General features: G+C 49.7%; 1 protein-coding gene across 2 annotated transcripts in view; it reads left to right on the top strand.

Annotated features, from left to right (window-relative positions):
• Positions 1–18,050: 18,050 nt before the first annotated feature.
• GNPDA1 (glucosamine-6-phosphate deaminase 1) overlaps positions 18,051–25,199 on the top strand; it is an 84,205-nt gene continuing 77,056 nt past the window's right edge. The window contains exon 1 of one of the 2 annotated variants that reach the window (XM_077265845.1): positions 18,051–18,196. The gene's annotated coding sequence lies outside the window, so the exon portion shown is untranslated. The remainder of the gene's footprint in view (positions 18,197–25,199) is intronic. The other variant, XM_077265847.1, reaches the window with a different exon arrangement.

Genomic DNA, 25,199 nt, shown 5'->3' with positions numbered 1-25,199 from the left:
AAATGACAAACGTAGTATGAAAATAGGTTTAGCAAAATCGAGGTCCGCTTACTAGATAGCATGAAGACAGAAAGGGCACTTTCATGGTCAGCAGAAAACCCTATCAAAACACCATCCAGAAATTACTTTAAGACTCTAGCATTAACTCATAACACCAGAGTGGCAATTTCCGCTCACAAGAGCTTTCCAGACACAGTAACGAAACAGCAGCTGTGAACAGGAACAAAATGCAAAAACACACAAGGACAAAAGTCCAACTTAGCTGGGAGTTGTCTAGTAGCAGGAACATGCACAGAAAGGCTACTGATTACATTGTTGACCGGCATGAAACTGACAGAGGAGCAAGGTTATATAGCGACTCCCACATCCTGATAGGAGCAGGTGAACAGAGGGGATGATGCACACAAGTTAAATTCCACAAGTGGCCACCGGGGGAGCCCAGAATCCAATTTCACAACACCCAGTACTCCCGTGACAGAATAAGGCCGAATGCAGTGTTGCTGTAAGTGATCTGTTACGCGGCAGATGCAGAAAAACTGCCCGATCTGCTGCAAAAGGCTACTTTTACATCAGCGATTCTTGCCAAAGTCACAGCCGATAGTGTCATACTCACCAAAGGGGGAGGCAGCGCTAAAAGTGCCTAGGGCAGCAGAAACTCTAAATATGGCCATGCATAGTTCAAACAGTAAATTTTATTAACATAACAATTAACAAGTTTAAATGGTTGTGCAGAAAAGATAGACAGACTGACAACAGCCATAGATCCTCAAGATAATCTTTTAAGGCTGGGGTCACACTAGAGATGAATACGGACGAGTGCTATGCGATAAAACATCATAAAGCACTTGGACCAGTATTCATGTATGGGGCAGCTCACATCAGCATTTTTTTTATCGCCCGTTTTCAGTGTGCGAGTGAAATCTCAGCTCACTCACACCTATATAAGCCTAAGGGTGCAGCAAGACAGCGCGCATCACTCGGATATCATCCGAGTCATGTGCGTTATACACTGACCCCGGTAATGGAGGAGATGGAGAAATTCATTTCTCCGCCTCCTCTGCAGCTGTGCTCCGCTCCCCTCTATGCGAGAGGTTCAGAGAACAGACGCATGACACTCGGCTCCCGATTGCAGCAGAGCAGGAGCCGAGGGTCATTAGCATATCGCATCCGATGCTCTTGCATCACATGCCATACTCTAGTCTGACCCTGGCCTAAAGGTTGCAATGAACTGTTTCCTCATTTATTGCCTTAGGCTCCGGTCACACTATCAGTATTTGGTCAGTATTTTACATCAGTATCTGTAAGCCAAAACCAGGAGAGCAGCAATCAGAGGAAAAGTATAGTAGAAATACGTCACCACTTCTGTATTTATCACCCACTCCTGGTTTTGGCTACAAATACCGATGTAAAATACTGACCAGATACTGAACGTGTGACCGTGGCCTTAGTAAGGCTGCCGTCACACTAGCAGTATTTGGTCAGTATTTTACATCAGTATTTGTAAGCCAAAACAAGGAGTGGAATAATCAGAGGAAAAGTATAATAGAAACAAGTCACCACTTCTGGATTTATTACCCACTCCTGGTTTTGGCTTACAAATACTGATGTAAAATACTGACCAAATACTGATAGTGTGACGGCAGCCTAAGGCCGGCGTCACACTCAGCGTATGGAAATACGGTCCGTATTATACGGCCGTAATACGCCACAAAATTCCAGAAATGGTCATCCGTATGTAATCCGTAGGCAAGGTGTGGTCGCGTATTTTGCGCATGTAATGTTGCGTATGTAATCCGTATGACATCCGTAATGCGTATTTTTCACGCAATCTGACAAAATGGACATTTAACGGATTTTGAGGGTGAAATTGATTTAAATCACCATCAGCAACCCTATTTAAGGCCTCTACAACAGGTGGCACCCTTCCATATGGCCATTTTGTGGTTGTGCATCTGTTGGTGTGTTGTGGTCAGGGGTGGATTAAGGGTAGCCAGGGCCCCGGGCTGTTCAGACACTGTGGGCCCCCCCCGGTCGGGCGGTCATGTGACGGGGGTCATGTGACGGGGGTCATGTGACGGGGGTCATGCAGCGCCCCAGAGTCCTGGTCGTTGCAGTACTGATGCTCCGCCGCTAAGGGGGGCTATGGCACGTCTGATGGCACTGAAGGAGTTCTTCTGACCAGGTATCACAGTCACCAATACACTTCACAGTCTGGCCTCCAGGGGGAGCTAAGGGTGCTATGTATTAGGCCACTCCTCACAATCTGGTAAAACTGGGGGTTAGGCAGAAAGTTAGTGAGAAGCTGACTGGGAATCGAACAGGCAACACCCTGTGGCAGGGGGTGTTGCGGGGAGAGACTCAGGGGGGGTCCCTGTCAGGGGTGGGATCCTGACAGAGGCCTAGCGAACAGAGAGAACGTTACGGGACCGCACCTGCACGAGATAGCGGCGGTACCCCAAGAAAGGACAAGAAGCGAGGTTCATTGTGCTGTGTGAGAAACGAGATCAACGCAACAAGGAGAAACACCAGTAGGAGTCGTGCTGTAAGATGAGGCAACATCCTACTGAGGCGCGTAGCCGGTGGCTGGAACGCCGAGGAAGTATTAGGCTCCAAGCAATACTTCAAACCTACGGCAGGACAGTCAGCTATAGGCGGGCTGTCTCACACAAATCACCTACGAAGACACAGGGGGCAACAATAGGAGAGGGGCGACGCTAGGGTCCCGGAAGAACTCCGAGCCTACCCGTCATACGGGTGCGTCCTAGCCATATCATCTGGGGACGAAGAAGAACATCAGAATCGAGTTGTGAGGGAACTTCAGAAACAGACACAACAGTTGTGGGGACTATCCCGTAAGCACAGCAGGGGAGGACCACAACACATAAGCGCTAGAAGGTAGGCACAGATTTCCACCTGCAAAGGGAACTCTGGAGGTGCCATCGGACCGTCCGGACTTGCGCAGCCCGGTTAACCGTATTCCGGACTGAGGATCCTGAAGCCTTCAGTAAAGAGGTAAAGAGACTGCAACCTGGTGTCCTCGTTATTTACTGCGACCTGCACTGCACCGCACCACCATAACATCACCACCATACCTCCACTTTTATTGTGCGCCCCTCAGCAGGGTCACGGACCGGGCCTAGCCACCGTGACAACCCCAGAGCAGAGATTCAGAGGCCCGGTACCGGGTGCCCCTCGGCCCTGCGGCAGTGGGGGCGCTACAGTCATGTGACGGGGGTCATGTTATACCCGAACCAGATTATTCCAGAAAAATGGCCGGGCCCTACTCTACTGTAACCTATTAAATATTTGTTAAAATCTGCAGTACAATTTAGGTATATTTTGACTAATAATATCACATACAAGGAACAAATACCACCGCGCCATGACCAGACCACAAATTACAACCACAGTGATCGAATAATATCACATACAAGGAACAAATACCACTGCACCATGTCAAGACCACATATTACCACCACTTGGTGACCAAATAGCACATTCAAGGGACAAATACCACAACACCATTTCCAGACCACATATTACCACCACATAGTGACTGAATACTACAATACTGATCAGTAATTAAAAAAACAAAAAACAAAACACAATACTATCACCATAAGTGCCAGTATTCACAGGAGATCTGTACTTAGTATGCAGTGTCTGTGTAGAGGTAATACAGAGATCACTGGTGGTATTATATACAGGAGCTCTGTATATAGTGTATAGGTAATACAGTGATCACTGGTGACATTGTACACAGGACCTCTGTATATAGTATACAGTGTATAGTGTCAGTGTATAGGTAACACTGACTCACCAGTGACGTCTCTAGGTGAAGTCCTATATCTTTCATTCAGGAAAGACCGCCAACATTTCTTCCATCCAGGACTTGTTTCTGCAGGAAATAACACAGTTATCTCGAGCTCTGCTTGCAGAACACATTACTTAATTTTTCACAACTTCTACATTACACCACATGGAGAAAAAAAGGCGATATAGTGTCACTCTGCACAGTAACAGGACCGCCCCCCCCATTTAAAACAGTATACTCAAAAAATAAAATAAATACATCACTGCAGTAATAATATCCCTTAATTAGCCCCTATGGTAATAATATTCCCACACCCTGTCCCCGTGTGTCTCATTCCTGGCTCCAGCCATATGTTCTCCCACCCTGCACTCATGAGTATCCATTCTACCTCATGTGATCTCCCCATCCTGCCCCATCTGTCTCCATCGTATCAATCCTGCCCCATGATCCAATCCTGCCCCATGTCTTTCATTCTGCCCCGTGTCTCCAACCATGCCCCGTGTCTACATTCTGCCCATGCCTCCAGTCCTGCCCCCAGTGTGTCCAGCAATCTGCCCCAGTGTGTCCAGCATATTACCCCCAGTGTGTCCAGCATATTACCCCCAGTGTGTCCAGCAATCTGCCCCAGTATGTCCAGCATATTGCCCCAGTATGTCCAGCAATCTGCCCCAGTGTGTCCAGCATTGCCCCCAGACAGTGTCTCCAGCAATCTGCCCCAGTGTCTGACTCCAGCATATTGCCCCCAGTGTGTCCAGCATTGCCCCCCAGACAGTGTGTCCAGCAATCTGCCCCAGTGTGTCCAGCAATCTGCCCCAGTGTGTCCAGCATATTACCACCAGTGTGTCCAGCAATCTGCCCCAGTATGTCCAGCATTGTCCCAGTGTGTCCAGCATATTACCACCAGTGTGTCCAGCAATCTGCCCCAGTATGTCCAATTGCCCACAGTGTGTCCAGCATTGCCCACAGTGTGTCCAGCATTGCCCCAGTGTCTCCAGCATTGCCCCAGTGTCTCCAGCATTGCCCCAGTGTCTACAGCATTGCTCCCAGACAGTGTGTTCAACAATCTGCCCCAGTATGTCCAGCATATTGCCCCAGAGTATCCAGCATTGCCCCCAGTGTGTCCAGCAATCTGCCCCAGTGTCTCCAGCATATTACCCCCAGTGTGTCCAGCAATCTGCCCCAGAGTATCCAGCATTGCCCCCAGTGTGTCCAGCAATCTGCCCCAGTGTCTCCAGCATATTACCCCCAGTGTGTCCAGCAATCTGCCCCAGTATGTCCAGCATTGCCGTCAGTCTGTCCGGCAATCTGCCCCAGTGTCTCCAGCATTGCTCCAGTGTCTCCAGCATTGCCCCAGTGTCTCCAGCATTGCCCCCAGTGTCTCCAGCATTGCCCCCAGTGTGTCCTCCAGCATTGCCCCCAGTGTGTCCTCCAGCATTGCCCCCAGTGTGTCCTCCAGCATTGCCCCAGTGTCTCCAGCAATCTGCCCCAGTGAGTCCTCCAGCATTGCCCCAGTGTGTCCTCCAGCATTGCCCCAGTGTGTCCTCCAGCATTGCCCCAGTGTCTCCAGCAATCTGCCCCAGTGTCTCCAGCATTGCCCCAGTGTCTCCAGCAATCTGCCCCAGTGTGTCCTCCAGCATTGCCCCAGTGTGTTCTCCAGCATTGCCCCAGTGTGTCCAGCAATCTGCCCCAGTGTCTCCAGCAATTTGCCCCAGTGTTTCCAGCAATCTGCTCCAGTGTGTCCTCCAGCATTGCCCCAGTGTCTCCAGCAATCTGCCCCAGTGTCTCCAGCATTGCCCCAGTTTCTCCAGCATTGCCCCAGTGTGTCCAGCAATCTGCCCCAGTGTCTCCAGCATTGCCCCCAGTGTGTCCAGCAATCTGCCCCAGTGTCTCCAGCATTGCCCCCAGTGTGTCCAGCAATCTGCCCCAGTGTCTCCAGCATTGCCCCCAGTGTCTCCAGCATTGCCCCCAGTGTCTCCAGCAATCTGCCCCAGTGTCTCCAGCAATCTGCTCCAGTGTCTCCAGCAATCTGCCCCAGTGTCTCCAGCATTGCCCCAGTGTCTCCTGCAATCTGCCCCAGTGTCTCCTGCAATCTGCCCCAGTGTCTCCAGCATTGCCCCCAGTGTGTCCAGCATTGCCCTCAGTGTCTCCAGCAATCTGCCCCAGTGTCTCCAGCAATCTGCCCCAGTATCTCCAGCATTGCCCCCAGTGTGTCCAGCATTGCCCCCAGTGTCTCCAGCAATCTGCCCCAGTGTCTCCAGCAATCTGCCCCAGTGTCTCCAGCATTGCCCCCAGTGTGTCCAGCATTGCCCCCAGTGTCTCCAGCAATCTGCCCCAGTGTCTCCAGCATTGCCCCCAGTGTGTCCACCGTTAGCTTATCAAAACAAAGCAAAACAAAACAAAACAAAAAAACATCTCCTCACCTGACCAGCGATCCAGGCGGCGAGCTCCTTCCAGCAGCGCACACTCGCCGGCGACTGACAATGACGTCAGACGCCGGCGACGTGTGCGCTGCGGGCGGCCGACTTCAGCTGCCAGCCTCCAATTGGCTGGCGGCTGTTGTTAACTATTGACGTGCGGGCGCGCGCCCGCACGTCAATAGGAAACCGCCGCAGCGCTGGAAGGGGCCCGGTGAGCAGATGAGAAGGGGCCCGATGCGGGCCCCCTCTCTCTGCCCACCGAGTCCGGGGGCACATAAATGCCGGCGCCGGCGGGCATTCACAGTACTCGGGCGGATTATCAGAGGGTCAATCTGTGCGGTAGCCCAGGGCCCCCCCACACCACTGGGCCCTGGGCTACCGCCCATATTGACCCTCTGATAATCCGCCCCTGGTTGTGGTAACGTTTGCACCATGTCTGACCTCCTGCAGTTCACCCCAACTCAGCAGGTTTTGTTTAACTGGGTCTTGTCGCGTCAGTTTGGCCAGCCATACCCTGTGATTGTAGATCCGCGAAGGAGGAGAAGAATGTGGGTGCATCCTCTTTTGACTAAACGCCTCACTAAAGGCCATTTTCAGAGGCTCTATACAGCTCTGCGGGCACATCCTGACAAGTTCTATCTGTACTGTCGCATGACCATCAGAACCTTTGATATATTGTTGGAGATATTACGTCCAGGTATCACCTATCAGGACACAAGGATGCGCAAAGCCATATCCGCAGAGGAGCGTCTTCTCCTTACCTTACAGTATGTATTCAACATCCTTACATACTGTATGTTGATGTTTTATTTTATGTGTTGTGTTCTAGCAGGTTTATACATGTACATTAGGTCACAAGCAGATCTGAAAAAGTGTGTTTAATGTTATAGTTAAGTACCCTAGGTACATTTTTCATTTTACAGCGTTAATCAGGTTTTTTAAAATATACAATCTACTTGTGCTTCTTCATGTTTTGTGTGAACTCTTGTAACCTACCTTATATTCCTTTTTTTACACTTTCAGCTTCCTGTCCACTGGCTTGTCGTATGCGGGACTACACCTGGAGTTTCTGATTGGCCGGTCGACAATTTCGGGCATTGTGCGGTCAACCTGTAGTCAAATATGGGATAAACTCAAGGAACTTGTGATGCCTCAGCCAAAACAGGCTGATTGGCTCAAAATATCCCTTGGTTACCAGGACAATTGTGACTTCCCAAACTGAGTTATTTGAAGGCACAAGAGGTTAGTTTGTGAAAGCTGCCTTCTCTCAAGAAATTCAAACACCTCATAGGGGTTATTTGGAGGGGTGCTTAAATCAATCAGGATTTAAATACACCCTCTCACACGTAGCCTCACCTCACGGGGAAGGGGATGAAGGTTCCGGGCAAGGCCTCCTCTTCATCATCCGTGGCTGCCCTGGCGAAATAATTGAGGACCCCAGCGTCCACATCCCTCCTAGTGGCTTGCAGCTCTCTCCTTCTGCGGCCTCTACGTAAAGCCCCAGCTGCCTGTGGGGAGGACACCAGTGGGCCAGTAGGGCTGCTGCTGTGGCCATGCTCTTCCTGGCTTCCATGATCAGGTGCTGCTGAGGGTGGTGGTGCTGCATCTTCGACACTTGCTGCTGTCTCTAGTGATGCTGAAGCCGATGGACCTTGAAGGATGGAGGTAGAAGAGGGCAAAGATGGGCCTGCCACCTCTTCTTCCACACTAACGGGATCAATTACAGCCTCAGAATCAGACCCGGTCTCCCTCTCTGTGAGGTTGGACTGTGTTCTGTTATTAAACAATAAAGCAAAAAAAAAAACATTAATAGTTGAGTCATTTGGTAACATAATTTTAATAGACATCTGTGACCTCGTATCCAGGTAATTACCTACACACAACCTCCGGTCCTCACAAGATCTCCTTCTCTACTCCCCTCTTATCTCCTCTTCCCACAATCGGAAACAAGTTTTATCTCGTGTATCACCCCTACTGTGGAAACCACTACCACAACACATCATACTGTTGCCTACCATTGAAAGCTACAAAAAGAGCCTGAAGACCCACCTCTTCCAACAATCAGATAACCTGCTGTAACCACCGATCGACCAAACCACTGCATGAACAGCTCTACCCTCGCCTACTGTATTCTCACCCATCCCTTGTTGGAGCTTGTGAGGCTTTGTGGGCTGGGTCCTCTCTCCTCCTGGACCTTTTTTTTTTATAAATTATTTTTTATAATATTTTTTAGAATCTGTTTACCCCTCCTTACATGTAAAGCGCCATGGAATAACCAGAACAAATAATATTAATAATAATATTTTTTGGAAAAAATGTGTTGTGTTGTTATGACTTACTGTCTTAGATCCATACTGGCATCCAAAAAGGACAGACGATCGTATTAAATGTATTTCCTTTTTTTGGGTGGTGCTGCTGACCCACTTCTTTGCCGCTGCTGCCTTTCCCGCCGGTACTGGTCCCTGATGCGGCACCATCGTGTCATAACATCATCCACTGCAATGACATGGTAACAAATATTGTTTAAGCTCATTCTGCACATTGCTTAAACCAGTTGGCATTGATATATTATATTTGAACGATGATATTAAAATGCCTTCTTAAATGATTTGCGTTGAGTTACAATTGCTTAAAAAACAACCAAAATATTACCCCCAAAAAAAGGACAGGGTCCACACCCCTATGTACCAGTTTGGCGTAAACAAAAATATTACCCAACGCAACATCAATATTAGCTATGTACATAAACACTTTATCATGTTAATCATCTTTGTTTTTTCATAAACAATTCAAAAAATAACATACTAAGGCCAAAAATATTATTCCTGTAATCATGTTGGTAAAGCTTTTTTCAAGGTTAATTAATGTCAAAACATGAGTGCACTTACAAAGTTGTGTCTGCTCCAAACGTGGCCGTTGGGCATAATCTGGGAATAGGATCCCACAGATGGTCCTCCAAGCTGCCTCTTTCCTGGCCCGGTTGGAATAATTTTGATCCCGCTGGTCCCAGATTTCTGGCCTTTCTTGGACCAGGATGAGGAGCATATCCACGTTGATTATGCTGGCCATGCTGCTTGGAACTACGTGGAGGCGAGCGCCAGACTTCCGGGATGTCTGTCTGGCTTTTTCAGCTAATTAGCATGTCTGAGCTTCCTGATTGAGGGCTTAGCACAATTCCTGGCACCTGGAGATGTCTGTCGTATTTCTCGCAAGTCACACTGCTGGTCCGTGTGTAATCCATATTTTTCTCGCCCCCATAGACTTTCATTGGCAATTTTTTTGCGCAATACGGTGACAAACGCAGCATGCTGCGATTTTCTAAGGCCGTACAAGACCGTATAATACGGATCCGTAAAATACGGCAGATAGAAGCTGGGCCATAGAGAATCATTGTACCGTATGCAATCCGTATTTTCAGCGCCTCTCATACGTCCGTAAAACTCGCTAGTGTGACGCCGGCCTAATAGGCACTCTTTTTTTTTTGCATTCACTCTAGACATTTTAAGTATATAATCCCCCCCTCAACAAACTCTCTTGATTGCTTGGATAGCTATATGATGGAATACCCATTGGATTGAACTTGTGTGCTTGCTTGGAGTGTAATGACAAACAGTGATTAACAAAACTAATTTTATAGGGAATCCTTCACACGATTTATGCTGCTCAAGCACTAGGCGCATGATTGTGCTATGAATGCATTAGGGTATGTGCCCACGATCAGGAACTGCTACAGGTTTTATGCCGCGTATTTATGCAATGTCAAACCCACAGCAACCAGATATTACAGCATAGTGGATGGGATTTCTAGAAATCCCATGTCCACTATACATGCATTGCATAGTTGCCTGCGGATCACCCCTGGCACTGACAGACGGTGCATCTATCAAGACCTCAGCATGCCAATTTCTCTTGCAGAGACAAGAGAAATTACATCAAAAGAAATGTATTGGACGCAGTGAATCCGCATGGTTCAGCGGACACCTGCGGATTTACCTGCATTCAATAGAAGGCGGTGCTTTGGATGCAACTAACATTTTCTGCGTCCAAAGTCCTGCTAGTTCCGGATCATGGGCACCCGGCCTTATAGTTATGGTATAACATATTTGTGGTTGCTATGCATTTTGAGAGTGGCCATTATGGGGCTTTTTTTGTTATAGTGATGCAATTTTATTGTATCTGGCCATTTGATTCCATAAAAGCTGCAATATCATTGCAAAAGTGTAACTGTCCTTTTAATTTTAATTTCCTAAATAAATAGTACACATGAAAATAAGCAATTTTGTAATATATCTTAATAGAGCAATACACTTCTTTCTGCTCCTTCAGGACTGATCATTAATTTTCAAAATTCTCATTTTATGGGTAAAATCTATATTCAGTGAAAGAATATTTGCTAGAGATGGGCGAAGCCGAAAGGTAAAGTTCGGGGTCCGTACCCAAAACCTCGTGTCCGTGCACCGACCCCAAACAAGAACTTCTCACAGAAGTCCGTGCTACTGATTGGGTTCAGCAGCTCGAACAAAGCATGTTGAAAGGCTGCCTCATTACTAACCTCTGGGCTTGTTGTCAGCGGACCAGGGCAAGCGGGAAACGCTGAGGCTAAGCGGCAGAATTGGAGCATCCTATGGATGCGCCATTTCTGGGGCTGCTGTGGGCTGGTCTTATTAGGCTGGGAAGGGGCCAATATCTATGGCCTTTGCCAGCATAATAAGACAAGTTCACAGCTGTCTGCTTGTTATTAACCCCTTTACGACCTTACGCCTCTCCCTGTTTGCTGCAGGATCCGGCGATGAGCTTGCAACTTTTCTGGCAAATACTGAGGTAAAAAAATACCAAATACCAAAAATTTAAGGCCAAAGCAACATTTTTGTGAGAAAAATTAAAATTTTATATTTTTCCTTCTACATTGTTTTAATTCCTGTGAAGCCTCTAAAGAATAAGGCTATGTGCACACGTCAGGATTTCTAGCAGAAATTTTCCTGACAAAAAACGGACATTTCTGCCAGAAATCCGCATGCGTTTTTTTCGCGTTTTTTTGTGCGTTTTTTTCCAAATGCATAGAATTGCGGGAAAAACGCGGAAAATCCGCAAAATTAATGAACATGCTGCTTTTTTTACCGCGATGCGTTTTTTGAGTGGAAAAAAACGCACCATGTGCACAAAACATGCAGAATGCATTCTAAATGATAGGATGCATAATGTATGTGTAGCGCCCCCACTGCCGCAGGGCCGAGGGGTACCCGGCACCGGGCCTCTGAGTCTCTGCGCTGGGATTGTCACGGTGGCTAGACCCGGTCCGTGACCCTGCTGAGGGGCGCCCAATGATAGGTGTGGATGGTTGTGGTAGTGCGGTGGAGTGCCGGTCGCAGTAAATAACGAGGACACCAGGTTGCAGTCTCTTTACCTCTTTACTGAAGGCTCAGGATCCTCAGTCCGGAATACGGTTAACCGGGCTGCGCAAGTCCGGCTGGTCCGATGGCACCTCCAGAGTTCCCTTTGCAGGTGGAAATCTGTGCCTACCTTCTAGCACTTGTGTGTTGTGGTCCTCCCCTGCTGTGCTTACGGGATAGTCCCAACTGTTGTGTCTGTTTCTGAAGTTCCCTCACAACTCGATTCTGATGTTCTTCTTCGTCCCCCAGATTGTATGGCTAGGATGCACCCGTATGACGGGTAGGCTCGGAGTTCTTCCGGGACCCTAGAGTCGCCCCTCTCCTAATGTTGCCCCCTATGTCTTCGTAGGTGATTTGTGTGAGACAGCCTGCCTATAACTGACTGTCCTGCCGTAGGTTTGAAGTATTGCTTGGAGCCTAGTACTTCCTCGGCGTTCCGGCCACCGGCTGCGCGCCTCAGTAGGATGTTGCCTCGTCTTACAGCACGACTCCTACTGGTATTTCTCCTTGTTGCGTTGATCTTGTTTCTCACTCAGCACAATAAACCTCGCTTCTTATCCTTTTTTGGGTTACTGCCGCGATCAAGTGCAGGCGCGGTCCCATAACGTTCTCTCTGTTCGCTAGGCCTCTGTCAGGATCCCACCCCTGACAAGGACCCCCCCTGAGTCTCTCCCCGCAACACCCTCTGCCACAGGATGTTGCCTGTTCGATTCCCAGTCAGCTTCTGTCTAACTTCCTGTCTAACCCCCAGTTTTACCAGACTGTGAGGAGTGGCCTAATACATAGCACCCTTAGCTCCCCCTGGAGGCCAGACTGTGAAGTGTATTGGTGTCTGTGATACCTGGTCAGGTGAACCCCTTCAGTGCCATCAGACGTACCATAGCCCCCCTTAGCGGCGGAGCATCAGTACTGCAACGACCAGGACTCTGGGGCGCTGCACTCCCCCCCGGTTAAATCCAGTACTCCTGGACTGGGAAGAAAACAACAATACATGTCAGCAAAAAGACATACAATTTTGAAATGCAATAACAATAAGCAAATTTGAACAGAGCTTCCCTTTATGGGAGGTGAGGACACTTGAACGTTACAAACATGGTTAAATACTTTAAATAACATACTATAAATAACTTTTCTTACCCAACTGGGTATTCTACTAAGTGCAAATTTTTGAACAGTAATTTAACATTGCCTTTAAGGACACACACGCTGAATCCACTAAAGACCTTCTTATAAGACACTATAAGGCTAATCAACTTTTTCTTCATTTTCCATCCTTTCCATCTGCAGGACCGCCTGTCTATCTGCCCCAGGCCTACTGCCTCTCGTTCTGTTGCAGGACCGCCCCTTTCCGCCCGGGCCTACTGCCTTTCTGCTACTATACACAGTATAGAACGTATCATCCATCTCTCAGTTCAGGATCACCGAGCCATCTCTGTATGGCTCCTTGGAGGACTCACCGACTAACCCCGTACGGGTTCACTTCCTGTCCTCATTCTCTAACACATTATTAAACATTCCTTACAATTAACTAGCTAACTACATATAACTGCTACATGTCAGCATTATTACTTCTTCTGTTAAAGTATCATCATTCTCTAAGTGCTATCGATGAACGTCCCCTTTAAGAAGGGACCAAGTCTCTATGAGGTAGTGCAACTTCTCAAGCTGCGAGTTCGTATACAGCAAGGACTCCGGTGCTGTTTCCAGGAACAGTTTCTTCGCAAAGAGTCCCTTCCTTTTGTAAAACCAGTAGAGGGCACCTTTAAGAAGGTGCGAACTATTTACAAGGAGTTTGTAATCATGCAGTGTTCATGATCCAGCAGTTCTTTCAACAATAATAAAACAGGAAACAAAAGCAAAAGCAGAAGAAGGGATCCCGGGTAAACAAAGGGATCCCTTTAAGAATAACCCTAGTCGGGTTTAAAGCAGCAAAAAGCAGGGAAACAAACAGTTAACTATTTACATATCCATGGCATCGAGGTTTACTCTCGCTCTGGCGGCCGTAGCTCCGCATAGACCTCGCTCGGCAAGGTGATCGGCGAGATCGGGGCCTTTAAGAAGTGCTCCATGCCCGTGGCCCGATCCCAGGGTGTAAGGCGCAGGAGTCTATAGGTCCCAGGGAGAGGGGGTACCGCGACGGGGCCTATCAGCAAGTCCTCTGCTGGCGAGGCAGGGTCGTTCTTCATACCTGCTTCAGATGCGGTCCCTCCGGTGCCGATCTGCTCCGTCTCGGCTGGGGTCTGGAACGCTAGTTGCAGGGCCTTGCGCTGCAGCGTTGTCATCTCCGTTTGTAGCATCTCGCTTTCCGGCAGAGCCTTGCTTTCTGGCTTCGGAGCACTGGAACTTCTTTCCTGCTCCGGACCAGACGAGGCTGCCGACAGACGTCTGGTGAGGCTTCCGATGAAGGTCTTCTTCCACCCGGCCTCAGTGCTCAGCTGCGTCTGCAGGAGTTGGTCGCTGAGCTCATCCACTCCGGCCGGCAGGAAGTCAGTATCAGTGGTGGAGGCCTGGTTGCGGTGCCCCTCCGGGTAGCTGGGGGAGTCCTCTGCTCCTACCCCATGCTCCGGCTCCGGGTGGGTCGCCATGGCGTCCTCCATGTCGCTGACTTCTTCTTCCTGGTCCTTTTCCCGCTCTCTCCTTCGTGGGCGGTTTCGCTTTCGTTGTCTCCGCCCCCCATTGAGGATCAGTAGGCGGATCTCGGCTGCTGACGGACACGTCCTCAAGGGGCAGAAATATTTAGACTGGGTGGCCATTGTCTTTCGCGCTCTCCAGCTTGTCCACGCCCCTCTTCTTCTCCTGCGCTTTCCTTAGCGCTGTAATGGCGGCGGTTTTGGCGGGAACTTTTGGCGGCAAGTGGCAATACACAGTCTTTGCAATAAGTCACAGTCCAAGTATAATAAATCACGGTTCCAAGGCACACATGACCTGATTCTTCAGACTTAAGTAGATGCTGTTTGTGACGCCAAGTTGTAGCGCCCCCACTGCCGCAGGGCCGAGGGGTACCCGGCACCGGGCCTCTGAGTCTCTGCGCTTGGATTGTCACGGTGGCTAGACCCGGTCCGTGACCCTGCTGAGGGGCGCCCAATAATTGGTGTGGAAAGTGGTGGTAGTGCGGTGGAGTGCCGGTCGCAGTAAATAACGAGGACACCAGGTTGCAGTCTCTTTACCTCTTTACTGAAGGCTCAGGATCCTCAGTCCGGAATACGGTTAACCGGGCTGCGCAAGTCCGGCCGGTCCGATGGCACCTCCAGAGTTCCCTTTGCAGGTGGAAATCTGTGCCTACCTTCTAGCGCTTGTGTGTTGTGGTCCTCCCCTGCTGTGCTTAAGGGATAGTCCCCACAACTGTTGTGTCTGTTTCTGAAGTTCCCTCACAACTCGATTCTGATGTTCTTCTTCGTCCCCCAGATTGTATGGCTAGGATGCACCCGTATGACGGGTAGGCTCGGAGTTCTTCTGGGACCCTAGAGTCGCCCCTCTCCTAATGTTGCCCCCTATGTCTTCGTAGGTGATTTGTGTGAGACAGCCCGCCTATAACTGACTGTCCTGCCATAGGTTTGAAGTATTGCTTGGAGCCTAGTACTTCCTCGGCGTTCCGGCCACCGGCTGCGCGCCTCAGTAGGATGTTGCCTCGTCTTACAGCACGACTCCTACTGGTATTTCTCCTTGTTGCGTTGATCTCGTTTCTCACTCAGCACAATAAACCTCGCTTCTTATCCTTTCTTGGGGTACCGCCGCGATCAAGTGCAGGCGCGGTCCCGTAATGTTCTCTCTGTTCGCTAGGCCTCTGTCAGGATCCCACCCCTGACAAGGACCCCCCCGAGTCTCTCCCCGCAACACCCTCTGCCACAGGATGTTGCCTGTTCGATTCCCAGTCAGCTTCTGTCTAACTTCCTGTCTAACCCCCAGTTTTACCAGACTGTGAGGAGTGGTCTAATACATAGCACCCTTAGCTCCCCATGGAGGCCAGACTGTGAAGTGTATTGGTGTCTGTGATACCTGGTCAGGTGAACCCCTTCAGTGCCATCAGACGTACCATAGCCCCCCTTAGCGGCGGAGCATCAGTACTGCAACGACCAGGACTCTGGGGCGCTGCATATGCGTTTTTAGTGAGTTTTTATAGCGTTTTTATCGTGAAAAAAACGCGAAAAAACCTGAACGTGTGCACATACCCTTAATAAACTTCTTGAATGTGGTTTTGAGCACCATGAGGGGTGTAGTTTTTAGAATGATGTCACTTTCGGGTATTTTCTTTCATAACCCCCCCCTCAAAATTACTTCAAATGTGAGGTGGTCCCTAAGAAAATGGTTTTGTAAATTTTGTAGGAAAAATGAGAAATTGCTGATTAACTTTTACCCCTTAGAACTTCCTAATAAAAAAAAAAAGTTTCAAAAATTGTGCTGCTGTAAAGTAGACATGTAGGAAATGTTATTTATTATTTATGTGACATAACCCTCTGATAAAAGGGCAAAGAAATTAAGTTTGAAAATGTTAACATTTTGTGTCAAATTTTCAATATTTTCATAAATAAAGGCAAATCCTATCGACCACAGCTTACCACTATCATGAAGTACAATATGTCAAGAAAAAACAATCTCAGTATCAGTGGGATCCGTTGAAGCGTTCCAGAGTTATAACCTCATAAAGTGACAGTGGTCAGATTTTAAGGGGATATGTCTGGAGTAGGATGCGTCGAGTTCATTCAGTCGTCCAGCACCTAATGAATCTGGCGCATCTTCTCGGTGGTGTGCGCCTTGCTAGAAGCGCCCGGGCAGTCACCATGCCCCATTCCGCCTCCTCCCCACCTGCACCCATTTCGGTAGAGCTCTCTAAAGTGTTGTACAACTCTGAGCTGCGCAGAAATTTTGCAACTTTTCAACGTGTTTTACGCTTTTCCTTGTGTAAACATTATGATGAATCCGGCCATAAAATTTAAGTGCAGAACTGCTACATTTCTGCTTTGAAAAGGGTTAATTTCCAAAAAAAACACACAAAGAAAATCAGCACAATATTGGTGTGCATTTTGGGATTGACACTTGTAGAAAAAGCGCTACATGTGAACATGGCAGCTGACAGGCTAGGATGTGCCCTGAACACATTACATGCGGTTGTACACCAGGATGCAGCAACACACGTGCCAATACAGATGGCTGCCAGCAGGGGGAGCTGCCGGCTGCCTGCTGAGAGGACAGCAGGGAAAGCATTGGGCGCTACACTGTGGGACGCCATAAGGACAGGCTGAGGAAGGCGGCACTAAGCGGAGGAAGGAACAATTTAATGTTTAGATATTATTCGTTTTTATCGATATTATAATTTAATGTTTATCTATTTAGCTGGGAAATAGGTTTGCTACGTTTACTAGAAGGAGAAAGTTGGGACAGGCTCCAGAGGACAGGCTGAGTGAGGAGGACAGCACGCAGTGAGGAGAGGCGGTATGAGGAGAAGGGCGGTGCTGAGGTGGGGCGGGCAGGCAGAGGAGGGCGGCACTGGAGTGGGGAGGACAGGATGAGGACAGGATGAGGACAAGGGTGGTACTGAGGTGGGGCGGACAGGCAGAGGAGGGCGGCACTGCAGACTGAATAGAAAAAGGGAAGTACCGAGGGATGGACGGACAGACAGGAGGGCAGTACTGCGGCAGGATGGCGACAGGCTGAGGGGGGCGGTGCTGTGGAGAAGGGCGGTGCTGAGGTGTGGAGGACAGGAGGAGGAGGAGGGCGGTGCTGAGGCGGGGAGGACAGGAGGAGGGCGGTGCTGAGGCGGGGAGGACAGGAGGAGGAGGGCGGTGCTGAGGCGGGGAGGACAGGAGGAGGGCGGTGCTGAGGCGGGGAGGACAGGAGGAGGAGGGCGGTGCTGAGGCGGGGAGGACAGGAGGAGGAGGAGGGCGGTGCTGAGGCGGGGAGGACAGGAGGAGGGCGGTGCTGAGGCGGGGAGGACAGGAGGAGGAGCGCGGTGCTGAGGCGGGGAGGACAGGAGGAGGAGGAGGAGGGCGGTGCTGAGGCGGGGAGGACAGGAGGAGGGCGGTGCTGAGGCGGGGAGGACAGGAGGAGGAGGGCGGTGCTGAGGCGGGGAGGACAGGAGGAGGAGGAGGGCGGTGCTGAGGCGGGGAGGACAGGAGGAGGAGGAGGGCGGTGCTGAGGCGGGGAGGACAGGAGGAGGAGGAGGGCGGTGCTGAGGCGGGGAGGACAGGAGGAGGAGGGCGGTGCTGAGGCGGGGAGGACAGGAGGAGGAGGGCGGTGCTGAGGCGGGGAGGACAGGAGGAGGAGGAGGGCGGTGTGGAGGACAGGAGGAGGAGGAGGGCGGTGCTGAGGCAGGATGGCGACTGGCTGAGGAGGGCGGGGCTGTGGAGGAGGGCGGTCCTGAGGTGGGGTGGGCAGGGTGAGGAGGAGGGCGGTCCTGAGGTGTGGAGGACAGGAGGAGGAGGACAGGAGGAGGAGGGCGGTGCTGAGGCGGACGCAGTGACAGAAGGGAGGCAGGAAGGAAGGCGGACAAGCGGAGGAGGAGGCCGGACAGACTGGGAGACCATAACACAGCCCAGTAAGAGGCCAGCCGAGGCTCAGCATTACACCCGCACTCCCCTGTGAGTATGGCTGACCTGCGGGTGTGTTCCCTGCCGCGGTCGGTTCACGCTATATATATATATGTGTGTGATGTACTTTGCAGTCTCTTCCCATTGCATTCTGTCTGTCTGCTTATTGCTACCCACGCTAGGGACTCTCTACATCACACAGGGTCGTTAGTTATTACCTATCTTACCTCCTAAAACCATTATAAGGCTGCATTCCAGCTTTCATATTCTTGTCACTTGCTCTTTATTGTATTTAACTGTTGCTTATTGGCAGAAGACATAGCTAGAGTGGAACTACTGCGTGTTAAAGGGTCAATCCCAGCATGGAAGGTTATGGCCCTCTCGCTGATTGGTGGGGCTCCAATTTCTGGGTTTCTCACTGATCTTGAGGATTGGACTCTGGCTGTTCATTTGTTCCATGGCTTCATTCATTCTCTATGGGACTGCAGGACTCTGGACATAATGCAGTGTAGAACTTTCTCCAGCAGTCCAATAGAGAACAGAACTATGATTCACATGTGTGGCCAATGCTCCATTCTGAGGGGTCACTTCTGAGCAGTAGGTCCCTGTTGATCAGCAAGTTGTCTATCCTGTGAGTAATTGTGATATTATGAATAACTATTGTCAGGAGCTTACACCTATTGGAGGCAGATGTAGTAGATTATATCCGGGTGTCTGCCTCCAGTAAGTGCGCTGCGTACACTACTGAAATTCGCTCTGCTTCATTAGTCTATGGCCCTGTCGGTTCATACAGTTGTGTTTAAAAAAAAAAAAAAAAAAAAAAAGGCACCCTTCCTGACTTCCTATTCTTTTTGCATGTTTGTCACACACACACTTAAATGTTTCAGATCACCAAACAAGTTTTAAATATTAGACAATGACAACACAAGTAATCGCAAAATGCAGTTTTTAAATGAAGGCATTTTATTTAATAAGCATAGCTCCCAACCGTCCCTCATTGTGCGGGACTGTCCCGCATTTGATGCTTTTCCCCGCTGTCCTGCCCGGGACACTCTGCTCCCGCAAACAACACAGGAGAAATAGGCTACTTTCACACTAGCGTTTTTTGTCCTCCGTCGCAATGCGTCGTTTTGGTAAAAAAAACGCATCCTGCAAAAGTGCTTGCAGGATGCGTTTTTTGTCCATAGACTAACATTAACGACGCATTGCGACGAATTGACAGACGTCGCAACCATCGTGCGACGGTTGCGCCGTGTTGTGGCTACATGTAACGTTTTTTGCTGCTGACGGTCCGCCCCCACCTCCCCGCACTTCCCCGCACCTCACAATGGGGCGGCGGATGCGCTGGAAAAATGCACCCGCTGCCCCCGTTGTGCGGCGCAGAGAACGCTAGCGTTGGTAACCTCGGCCCGACACACTGCGACAGGCCGAGCCCGACGCTAGTGTGAAAGTAGCCTTAGCCGTCACCCCCCCCCTTGTGTTAGGCCACGCCCCTTCCCCATGTTCCTGAGTCTTACTCTTAGGGCTTCCCGTGGCATGAAGGAGGTGCTGCCAGCGCTGGGCACGGGGTCATGATCCGCAGGACACGGACGTGGCGAGGAGGACGAGGAGCTCAGCTGGATGTTGTGCAGGACGAGCAGGCACACCGACCCTCATGTCCCCGGTGTGTGCGGTGCCAGGTAGGTGCCAGCAGGATAATGAGCTGGAGTGGGCGTGGTCGGTAGCCATGTGCTGCAGCAGGCTGCTTGTTGCTCTGCTTGTAACAAAGGAAACTAGTTCTCACCGTGCAGAGAAATGTCTCCAGATTTACTGATCTGCACCTAATGAGGCTTTGTGCTGTCGCTGCCCCTCCATTACTGCCACTGTGCCAGGGAATCAACATATGCCCTGGTGAGGGCACCCGCAGGTGAGCGCGCCATGCAGCAACTGGCACAGGGCTCACACCCCCTTCTCTGGAGAGAAGCACGTGCCCTGGTGATGCGCTGCCTGTTGTGTGGGGTCAGGAGGTGTTTACAGTGTGTACGGAGCGGAGCCGTGTGTGTACGGAGCGGAGCCGTGTGTGTACGGAGCGGAGCCGTGTGTGTACGGAGCGGAGCCGTGTGTGTACGGAGCGGAGCCGTGTGTGTACGGAGCGGAGCCGTGTGTGTACGGAGCGGAGCCGTGTGTGTACGGAGCGGAGCCGTGTGTGGACGAGGTGTACGGAGCAGAGCTGAATGTGTAAGAGGTGTACGGAGCAGAGCTGAATGTGTAAGAGGTGTACGGAGCCGTGTGTGTATGAGGTGTATGGAGTGGAGCTAAATGTGTACGAGGTGTATGGAGCGGAGCGTGTGTGTACGGAGCGCAGCCGCGTGTGTAGGAGTAGCTATGTGTGGCTATTATACGGTACGAAGTATCATGTGCGGCCAATATACAGTATGGAGCATCATGTGTGGCCATTATACAGTATGGAGCATCATGTGTGGCCATTATACAGTATGGAGCATCATGTGTGGCCATTATACAGTATGGAGCACTGTGGCCATATTTTTTTGTTTATAATTACATACCTCCCAACCGTCCCGGATCCCGCGGGACTGTCCTGATTTTGACAGTCAGCCCCGGGATCCCGGGAGGGACATTAGTTGTCCCGCACTACGTGCCTAGGGCGGGGACAATGCAGGGGGCGGCACCTGAGTAACTTAGGTTTGTGGCTGGTTTTTTTCACCTGCCGACCGACCCCGCCCCCTGTGCAGTGCTGCCACGCTGAGGGAGAGAGCCAGCAGCAATCATGATGAAAGGTCAGCGACTCACTACCTCCTGTGTGTGCACGGAGCTCCGGCTTCTCCTGCCCTTATCTGGTATCCCGGCAGAGAAGGAGAGACGGGGGAGGTGCCGGGATAGTGCAGAGCTGTGAGCAGGAGAAACTGAAGAGCTGCACATGGACAGATCAGCCGCCCCTGCACCACAGAGGAGATTGTGTGTGTGATGCTGCGTGTGTGTGATGCTGCATGTGTGTGATGCTGCATGTGTGTGATGCTGCATGTGTGTGATGCTGCATGTGTGTGATGCTGCATGTGTGTGATGCTGCATGTGTGTGATGCTGCATGTGTGTGATGCTGCATGTGTGTGATGCTGCATGTGTGTGATGCTGCATGTGTGTGATGCTGCATGTGTGATGCTGCATGTGTGTGTGATGCTGCATGTGTGATGCTGCATGTGTGTGTGTGTGTGTGATGCTGCATGTGTGTGTGATGCTGCATGTGTGTGTGATGCTGCATGTGTGTGTGTGATGCTGCGTGTGTGTGTGTGATGCTGCATGTGTGTGTGTGTGTGATGCTGCATGTGTGTGTGATGCTGCATGTGTGTGTGATGCTGCATGTGTGTGTGTGTGTGTGTGTGATGCTGCATGTGTGTGATGGCTGCGTGTGTGATGCATTTGTGTCAAAGCTGCATGTGTTTGTGAGCTGCGTTTGTGATGCTGCGTGTGTGTGAGCTGCATGTGTGTGAGCTGCGTGCCTGTGTGTGAGCTGCGTGCCTGTATGTCATTATACAGTATGGAGAACTGTGGCCATTATACAGTATGGAGCATCATGTGCAGCCAGTATACAGTATGGAGCATCATGTGCGGTCATTAGACAGTATAAAGCATCATGTGCTGTCATTATACAGTATGGAGCATCATGTGCTGTCATTATACAGTATGGAGCATCATGTGGGGCCATTATACAGTATGGAGCATCATGTGCGGCCATTATACAGTATGGAGCATCATGTGCGGCCATTATACAGTATGGAGCGTCATGTGTGGCCATTATACAGTATGGGGCACTGTGTGGCCATATTTTTTTGTTTATAATTATTGTATATGAAACAGTGTGATCGGCAGTGCTAGATGGGTGTGGTTGGGACGTGGATATGGGTGTGACTAATTATGAATGGGTGTGAGCAGAGGCGTGGCCTAAAATTTGACGTGGCGCGCTTCGCGCGCCGCAAACTTTGTCCCTCTTTCCCATCTTCAAAAGTTGGGAGGTATGAATAAGGGAAAAAGAAATCCAACCCTGCAGAGCCCTCCTTATAATACATAAATTAACTGTAGTTGATTACATCGTTGGGAAGCAGAGTTCAAATTCCCTAGCCACATCAGGCATGATTACTGCTACACCTGTTCTCAATCAAAAAATCACTTAAATAGGACCTGCTTGACAAAGTGAAGTACACCACAAGCTAGGCCTCATGCTGCCTTCCAAAGAAATTCTGGAACAAATGAGAAACAAAGGAATTCAGGTCTATCTGGAAAAGGTTATGAAGCGATTTCTCAAGTTTTGGCACTCCAGCAAACCACAGTGAGCCATTATCCACAAATGGTGAACCTTGCCAGGAGTGGCCGGTCGACCAAAATTTTCCCAAGAGCGCAGCGACAACGCATCCAAGAGGTCACAGAAGACCCCTCAATAACATCCAAAGAACTGCAGCCTTCACTCGTCTCAGTTAGGGTATGTTTCCATGTTCAGGAAACGCTGTGTGTTTGACGCTGTGTAGAGCCGCAGCGTCAAAAACGCAGTGTCCTGATGTTAAAGCATAGTGGAGGGGATTTTATGAAATCCCATCTTCACTATGCGTGGTAACATGTATCCGGCGGCCCTGCGATTCTGGACATGCTGTGCATCTTTTTAGATCGCAGCATGTCCGTTTACCTTGCAGCGACGCTGCGCCGCAAACACAGGACCCTATCTGTGGGGTGCGATGATGTCGGATGTGTGCAATGAACACATCCGGCATCATCGCGTCTGCAAAAGGGAGCGGAGCTTTGGGCGGAGCGGGTTTGCCGCTCCGTCCCAACCGCCAGCCATCCTGAACATCCTGGACACATACCCTCAAGGTCAGTATTGATGACTCCACCATAAGGGTAAGTTCACATAGGGCGTTGTTGCTGTTTTTGTTTTTTGTTTTTTTTATGCTAACTTTCAGCTGCTTTTTACAATACCAGCAAAGCCTATGAGACTTCAGAAATCTCATGCACACACATTGGTTTTTTGTTTGATCAGTATTTTGTGTTTTGCTGCGTTTTTTGGACATAGAGCATGTCACTTCTTTTAGCGTTTTTTCACCCATTGACTTGAATGGGTGTTGAAAAAAACGCAGCAAAAATGCAGTTATTTGCTGTGTTTTTGCTGCTGAAAATCCAAGGATATTAGCATGGACGTTTTTACGCTGCGTCAAAAAGGCAGCGTTTCCTGAACGTGGAAACATACCCTAAAGGCTCGTCTCAGTTTTGCCAGAAAACATCTTGAGGATCCCAAAACTTTTGGGAGAATTCTTTGTGGGCTGATTAGACAAAAAGTTGAACATTTTGGAAGGTGTATGTCCTATTACATCTGGCGTAGAAGTAATACAGCATATCAGAAAAGGGACATCATACCAACAGTAAAATATGGTGGTGGTAGTGTGATGGGCTGTTTTGCTTCTTTGGGACCTCGAAGACTTGTAAATGGAACCATGAATTGTGATGTCTCCTAAATCCTGAAGGAGAATGTCCGGCCATCTGTTCGTGACCTCAAGCTGAAGCGCACTTAGGTTATGCAGCAGGGCAGTGATCCACAAAACACCAGCAAGTACACCTCTTAGGGTATGTGCACACGCTGTGGAACCGCAGCGTTTCCGCAGCTGCGGGTCCGCAGCAGTTTCCCATAAGTTTACATTACAATGTAAACCTATGGGAAACAAAATCCGCAGTGCACATGCTGCGGAAAAAAACGTGCGGAAACGCAGCGCTTTATTTTCCGCAGCATGTCAATTGTTTGGTCTGATTCCGCTGCGGGTTTCCACCTGCTCCAATAGAAATCTGCAGGTGAAAACCCGCAGAGGAAACCGCACTAAAAAACGAGATAAATCCGCAGTAAAAATCGCAGCGGTTTTGCACTGCGGATTTATCAAATCCACTGTGGAAAATTCCGCAGCGGAATCCGCAGCGTGGGCACATGGCCTTAATGGCATAAGTAAAACCAAATTAATACTGGAGTCACCTAGTCCTGACCTTAATCCAATTGAGATGCTGTGACATGACACAAGGCGGTTCATGCTCGGAAACTCTTCAAAGTGGCCGAATTACAACAATTCTGCAAAGATGAATGGGCCAAAATTCCTCCAGTGCATTGCAAAAGACTCATTGCCAGTTATCGCAAACGCTTTATTGCTGTTATTGCTCCTAAGGGTGGCCCAACCAGTTATTAGGTTTAGGGGGCAATCCCTGTTTCACACAGGGCCGTGTAGGGTTTGGATTTCTTTTTCCCATATTAATAAAAGACCTTAATTTAACCCTTTCACGACATGCGCCGTACATGTACTGCGCATGCCGTGTCTCCCACTTTGATGTGGGCTCCGGCGCTGAGCCCACATCAAAGTCACGACATGTCAGCTGTTTTGTACAGCTGACATGTGCGCGCAATAGCGGCGGGTGAAATCGCTATTCACCCGCCGCTATTAACCTTTTAAATGCCGCTGTCAAACGCAGACAGCGGCATTTAACTACCGCATCCGGCCGGGCGGCCGGAAATGACGTCATCGCCGACCCCTGTCACATGATCGGGGGTCGGCGATGTCAGGACAGTAACCATAGAGGTCCTTGAGACCTCTATGGTTACTGATGCCGGCCTGCTGTGAGCGCCCCCCTGTGGTCGGCGCTCACAGCACATCTGCATTTCAGCTACATAGCAGCGATCTGATGATCGCTGCTATGTAGCTGAGCCAATCGAGTTGTGCCAGCTTCTAGCCTCCCATGGAGGCTATTGAAGCATGGCACAGGTAAAAAAAAAAATGTAAAAAACATAAAAGTTTAAATCACCCCCATCCTAAATAAAACAATAAAAAAAAATCAAACCTACACGTATTTGGTATCGCCGCGTTCAGAATTGCCCGATCTATCAATAAAAAAAAAAGCATTAACCTGATCGCTAAACAGCGTAGCGAGAAAAAAATTCAAACCGCCAGAATCACGTTTTTTTGGTCGCCACAACATTGCATTAAAATGCAATAACGGGCGATCAAAAGAACGTATCTGCACAAAAGTGATATTATT

Source organism: Ranitomeya variabilis, chromosome 5, assembly GCF_051348905.1.
Source record: "Ranitomeya variabilis isolate aRanVar5 chromosome 5, aRanVar5.hap1, whole genome shotgun sequence".
NCBI classification, from domain to species: domain Eukaryota; kingdom Metazoa; phylum Chordata; class Amphibia; order Anura; family Dendrobatidae; genus Ranitomeya; species Ranitomeya variabilis.
The sequence above is the reverse complement of the archived record's forward strand: the minus strand, read 5'-3'. Positions and strand labels throughout refer to the sequence as shown.